This window comes from Oryzias latipes, chromosome 4 (assembly GCF_053564925.1).
Source record: "Oryzias latipes strain Hd-rR chromosome 4, Olatipes_Hd-rR_3.1".
NCBI lineage: Eukaryota > Metazoa > Chordata > Actinopteri > Beloniformes > Adrianichthyidae > Oryzias > Oryzias latipes.
This window is the reverse complement of record NC_136240.1, coordinates 15,299,399-15,306,414: the sequence shown is the minus strand read 5'-3', so window position 1 is coordinate 15,306,414 and position 7,016 is coordinate 15,299,399. Positions and strand designations below refer to the sequence as shown.

General features: G+C 39.2%; 1 long non-coding RNA gene across 1 annotated transcript; it reads left to right on the top strand.

The window, feature by feature from the left end:
* Positions 1-2,220: 2,220 nt before the first annotated feature.
* Positions 2,221-6,673, top strand: LOC144992036 (uncharacterized). Its single transcript, XR_013655766.1, has 3 exons — positions 2,221-5,606; positions 5,686-5,815; positions 5,991-6,673. It is a non-coding gene; the product is annotated as an uncharacterized LOC144992036 (long non-coding RNA).
* Positions 6,674-7,016: the final 343 nt, after the last annotated feature.

The following is a 7,016-nucleotide window of genomic DNA, read 5'->3' as shown; positions in this document are numbered from 1 at the left end:
GAAGCTGACTAAATACTTTTTTCCCCCACTACATATTCTTTCTTTCTACCAGTAATAATCACTATTTATCATTTTAACGTAATTCACAATTTGTCACATGCATAAATAAATACTTAGAAAAAAAATAAAGTAAGACAGATTTGCTCTGGCCTGCATCCCTGTGGTGTCTGCATTCCTAGAGGCATCATCTTTCTGCTGACTGCCTCTCACTTTTGACATGATGTTTCTGCGTGTTCATGACAGCAGGCTAAACGGGTCAAATCCACTCATCAGTGTTGACGTCTGTTAAGTTCTTGCTGAAATATCCACTCATTCCTGCAGGATGAAGGGTGACAAAGTCATGCATGACATTCAGTGCCAGACTGTTCGTGTCTTCAAAATGATTTATACTGCTGTGATGTTCACAATAACAGCAAATCTCTCTGACGTGTGACGTATTGATCAATTATGACTAAAATCACAGCATCTGTAAAAGGTAACAAGCACACCGTCTTTCTCACGCACACATACACATGAAAATGAAGAAAAATAATGTTTATTTGAAGAATAAAAGCAGTAAAAAGTCCAAATTACCATAAATAAAGTACCATCTTCTAAGCTTTTCACTACGAGGATAATGGCAAAGGCTTTCTTCTTTCTCTTTCGGCTTTTCCCATCAGGGGTCGCCACAGCGAACAAGTCGCATGGTAAACTTGGCAATGTTTTACGCCGGATGCCCTTCCTGATGCAACCTTCTCAAAGCAACCGGGCTTGGGACTGGCACAGAAGTAGAGAAGGGAACAGGGAGCAGCCCGGATTCAAACCCTGGTTTCACAAACGGAAGGCGCCGCAAACCAGCACGAGCTAAACCGGCTCCTGCAAAGGCAAAGAATTTAAACTGGCAAAAACATTTTTTTTCAAAACATTAACATGGGAAATACAACATTCTCTTTTTTGATCAGGTGGAATGGTTTCAGGCATACGTTTTTGTATTTGCAAAGTTGGGTTTCTGAATGTGATCATCTGAATCTGTTGAGATAAAATTGGATGATGTAAGATAAGATGTTTATTGTCATTGTAAAGTTACATGAAAAACACATTTTTAGTAATAGATGGAGGAATATTTTAGGGTTCAATATATTTAAAAACTTCTTATGAACAAATTTAACCATTCAATGGAATATTCTTTGAACTTTAATACAAAGTACAGAAAAAGAAAAGTTAGCCTCATTTTTCTACTTGTTATAGGGTGTATTCAGTCTGGAAAAATCCGATGGTACAGACCCAGTCTGTTTAATTTGGTCCGGATCGAGTCCTGAACCTTGCATTTGAGACTAAAGATCTCTTCACTCATTGGCCAGGATCACGAGGGTGGGGCAAAGCAACTAAAAGCAGAAATGATTGAAGTCCTAACCTTTTAGTTTATACAAACTTTATATTTCACTCACAAGTTTTGAGCTTTTGTATCAACGTCAGGCTCAACACTTTTTAATCACTTCTTTGGTCCGGTGGATGCATGGTGCAGGGGGATTACTGGCAAGAAGACAGCGAAGAAGGCACGCTGATAAGTGTTTATGACATATAGATTGTCTGGAAAACAATGAAAAGTAATGTGAATCACGTTAAAAATCTTTTGTTGGCTCTGCATTCATGCGATCTCATTTCAATGAGTTGCTGTGTCTCATTGTTGTGGTGTTATTGTGTTATTTTATGAGAATTCTGTTAAAGAACTACAAAGTAGCCTTTAGGACGACGTCACAACAGTGCTGGTTGCATGACAAGACACAGAAAAGCATGTAAGAAGCGTTTTCAATTATGTTAAAATAACCTAAGAAATACACAGTTAGACCTTTGTATTTAGATTGAATTCAGATTGAGAAATCTCAGAGCGAACCGTAGCTCAGTCCGATTGGAAACGGATCAGAAAGTTTGGGTGTATTCAGACTGATTATTTGTTCAGGATTATCTGGAGAAATGAACTGTGGTTCACTTTAAGCGAAGCAAATTTGTCTGAATACAGCCTTAGAATTAGAGAGAATGATTACTGAACTTTGGATGATGTTGTCCTATCTCAAGATGTTACTGTTGAGTTAAGATTACATAGGAAATGACAAGTGTCACCACCCCTCTAAATTATGCCAGTTAGTGAAAGAAGCGCTCCTCGCTGAAGACACTCACTCAGCTAATAAGAACCGCACACACCTGTGCTTCTGTTTGACAAACTACAGCAAGCAAAGAGGAGCATTTCTGCCAGTGGCCCTGTCATAAAACATGTCTGGTAAGATCTCCTAACATCTGTTTTGTTATGGTGAGGATTTAAATGTTTACAGTTCATCTTCATTTAAAAGAACTGTTTTTTTGTGTGTGACAAATTAAATAAATATATGAATACTTAATAAAACAATTAAAAGAATATATTTAATTTTAAAATGTTGAATACTGTTGAATGCTGGAAAGTAAATTTTTCATATTTCTTAGTTAACATAATTCAGCTGCTAAGTTGACGAAACAGGAGGAACATATGGGCAATCAAAACAAAACTGATATTTTACAAGTGTGTGGTCAGGAGATCAGGTCATTTTCAAGTCTGGCTGGAGATGAATAGGAGTATGTTTTCGCACAATATTAATTTTCTGTGTTCATGCTGCAAAAAAAAGCTATTTTAGGTATAAGTTTACCTTAGGCTTCTTCTTTGATTTTTAATGCTGTGGGACCTAAAAAACACAAGACATCAAGCTGTGTTGTTCATAACTATTGTGATTTTAGCTGATCATGAGGGGCCATGCAACATTCTTCTAAATTCTTTTTTTTTTTTTTTTTTTTAAGGAAAGACCCTGCTCAGATTTCAGAGGTGCAACTATTGACCTCAAGCTGTTATGTACTATGATTACTACAGCATTTCTTTCTTAGTGGGAAAATGTTTCTGGTTTATATAAAACTTCACCATCTTTTGAAGGAAAAAACACCTCCAACATGTTTGAACATGAAGCATTTCCCATGAAAACAAAAGCAGTTGTCGTCTGCAGGACAGCTACAAAGCTTCTCCATGGCATCTTCCAATGCAGTGTGAGGAAACTGAAGTTTGAAAAAAAAAAAACTACGGCTGGAGCAGCACTTCTGCTCATTTGAACAACTCTGGATTTGGTGAAATTTTTGTCCTCAGCAATACAAAGTTTAGTAAAACCATTAATTTGCCATACTGTCTTTCCTGGATTTCTAGCTGTGATGTTTTCCATGATCTTCATCAGCAATTAACGCAGCCACTATGAGCTGGAACCTCTGCTGGTTAAGGGTTTGGCAATTTTTGGATTAGTATGAAAATTCAAATTATTGGAAGAGTATAATCTAATTTTCAACCATTGTAAATTCAATTTAAAAAGACTTTTCACACTTACCCGGTGGGATTTCCTGCAATCCAATGTCTGCAGATGTGACTGTGCAGAGTTCAGGACCTCAGCAGCTTTATTAAATTAACAGTTTAAAATGTCAAATATCAGGTTCATCCACTGTAGCTGCATCCCAACTGCTTTTAGCATGCCAGGAATCTTCTCTTCTTTTCAGCTTTAAAATCACCTGTTTATTGGTTCAGATGTAACCATAATATATTGCCAGATGCGTTTGGAGTTTCTTCAAGCCATTGACGACCATCCTAGTTTTGCGTTTAAGCCACTTTGATCTGTGGTTTAAAATTTTATTTTTAGTCAGCGACATTTAACATCTACATTACAGAAGTAATGTAGAAAATCTGAATAAACGTAATGTCCAGTCAAAAGAAATTAACTTTTTGGAACTTTAAAAAAAGGATTCTTTGTAAAATAGAAAAATTACATGTGTGTAAATGAAAGTGTCATGACAAGCTATAGGCGAGGCAGACCCAGGCGCTGGAACCCTGAAGGAAAACACAGCTGAGTAGATGGCAAGTAATAGTTTTAATGTTACTGAGTTTCTTGAGATCTTGACGTGAGTGAGGGCTGGAGAGCGACAGGCCACGTTGCTGGAGGTTGCTATGGCTCGTGGCGTGGCTGGAGGTCTGAGTTGGCTCGTGGCGTGGCTTGAGGGTTCTTGGAGTTCTGTGAGGTTCTTCGGCTCTGGTAAACAGGAGGCTCAGGTGTCCACTCGTGGCATGAAAGTCCTGAAGGCGAGGCATAAGCAATATTAGGAGAGCATGAACACATGGACTAGAACTAACATGAGACCAGACTAGGCACCATCAGGGGCAACAAACTGGTGATGAATGCTGGTCCTAGATCTCCTTATGAAGGTCTGGTGGTTGATGAGGTGAGTGGACACAGCTGAGATGAATCAGGAGCCAAGCAGAGAGGGGAGGGGGAGGAGAGCTGACAGAGGCACCATGACAGAAAGCTTAATTTTTGGGTAAGGAAACAACTTTCTGCAGCTTCCTCCAAGGCTGATAGGTCTTACTTTGTCAACAGATGTGCAATTTTACTATCAGATCTCATCTTGTCTTTCACAGTTCTTCCTATCTGCTATTCTTTTTTTATACTGTCCAGATGGCAGGCTTTTCAGTCCGTTTGGCCTGTTTACAACCAACGGAGCCAACGGTTGTTGACTTGTTTGAAGAAAGAATTTATCGTAACTTAATTACAACTGTCTTGTATTGTCACAATAAAAAAGCTATTGTCAAATGAGTCGTAAGACTTCCATCAACACCTAATAGAGTTGTCAAAAATTTTCAAAGGCCACAATGGCAGTTCATTGTCATAGAACAAAATCTTTGGGACTGTGCATGCTGCACACATGTCCATGTCTGTCTGTACTGTGCCTAATTTCAGCAGTTCCCACCACAAATTAGATTTAATCAGTTACGTTCCTGTTGCACTGCAGCTGCAGCTAGTTGATGTCGTCCAAGCCAATATCGGTTTTCAGCCTGTTAGGCTTTCATATTTGGATCATTATATTTCATTACAAAATCAAAGTTTTAGTCCAAACCTCAGTATATGTGTCAGCTCTTCTATGCAAGCTTGTCAGCAAACAATATTTAGATTAATCTTGTCTCTTAACAGACTACAGCTAACTGACTACATCCTTCTTGCGTCAAACACGACAAACTAGTAAAAGTGTAGTAACTGTGAGAGTCTGTGTGTGAAAACACCTGCAAGTGTGGCAGTGAGAGGTAGGAGGGTGATGAGAGCTCCTTTCATCCTTATGTGGAACCAGTTTGTGTTGAAATGATCACAGTGCAGCTTGTCTGATGGAGTGCTGCAGAGCAGTGCGGTCTAAGTGGAAAAAGGATCAAACAGTTTACTTGGATGCCCCTATTAGTCCTTTTAGTTTTCATATGTGATTCTGGGTTTAAAATTTACAAAAATAAAGATGTATATCAACAAACTAAATATGACTTTAATCTGTCTAATCTCAGGTAACATGAGCACATTATCTGCTTGTTCATTGACTAATGTTCAAATAAATAACATAAAAATACTTTGTTATTTTATTTTGTTTATGTAAGAACCCCTTTATCTCAACATAATGCACGTTCACACACAAAGTTGAGGATGAATGTCTGCCATTGAGTGAAATACAACATCTGTGGCTCCCAGCAGTCCCCTTCCCTGATGCACAGATTGTGCAGAACTGAACTGCAGGCAATGATTTTCATTGCAAAGGTTGGTTTTACTTCCAGTGCCGCCAGAAGTATTGCTCTCCTCCTCATCTTCATAATGCCAAATCCTCTCTCCACCACAGAGCATGTCTTGGCGTGGTGCTGGTTGTAACGGGCCTGAACCGCATTCCTCACGGGTTCCCTGTAGGGTGTCAGCAGCGTGATGGGATGTGCAATGAGGGATACCCACCATCACCCAAAAGGATCCTTCAGGTGGGTAATGTTTTATTTACATAAATTGGGCTTTTTACGTAGAACCTGTGAACTGTGGACTGATCCTTGATTCCCAACAAAAATATCTCTAAATTTGGCATTAGTCACATACAGCCTGCAGTTGAATGGAATAAAAAAGCTTCCTGTTAAAATAACAAGCTGCATTTTCTTTTAGGACCTTTATTCTTATGTGGCAGCCATCAATGCTCCCTACGACCTTTTGGAAGGTGGAAGACTCAGCGAGCTGCTAAAAAACCAGAGTTGACTAATGGCAGTTCATTCCCACTGGATGCTGGGTGACCCTGCTCATCAGCTGGAGGATGCGGTCTGCCGTCCTGTGGACAACGTCACTTACAGTGGACCGGGGCATGTCGAAGGCTCTGGTTACCACACCGTAAGATGTGCCACACGCCAGCCAGAAAAGAAACACCAGGACCTCAGTCTCCTGTACACCCCCCAGAGTGTGAGGAACCCGAAGCTGCTCTACCAGATGCTCAATGGTCCTGCGGGTCAACCGATCTGCGGGTCTGCCGGTCTGGTCTTGCGTGGGACTGACCGTCAGCGTGAAGGGCCACGACAGACACCTTTATGTTGGCAAAGCAGTAGAGACGTGGAAGACCCTGTAAAATAGAAAAATAATTATTTCATTGAGAAAATTAAATCTGATTTTTTTGAATGTTACATTTTATTCTAATGTCTTACATTTTAGTTTATGACGTATTTATAAATGCTGGAAAATCTCGTGTTTTTTTTTTTGGCTGGGTTTTTGGATTTTTATATAAATATTTAAAAATTAAAGTATTTTTGTTTTAAACAAGTGATATGGATTGACTCTGAATAAAAAATACTAAACTTTGATCTCACAAGTGTTTCATGTAGTTAGACTATACAGTTCATAGTCCAGTGTTGAAAAAGAATGTTAAAGTCTTACCCAGCAGACTGTGTAACCTTGAGCACAATTAGAAACAAATGCTTAAATTGAACTAATAAAAAAACTTTAAGTTTAACTCACAAGTTGTTCATGTCTGGCCAGGGCTTCCAGAGGAAATCTTCTGAGACGTCTGCTTCTCCTCCTTGCTGTCCTGTGATGCTGCATATCTGCTCGTTTCTGGTTTGATCTCACGAAAAACGGTTGAATCATTGCCAGGAACACGGACAGATTCATATATAAAGCTATTTTCAGTAACGTAGAAGATAAAAC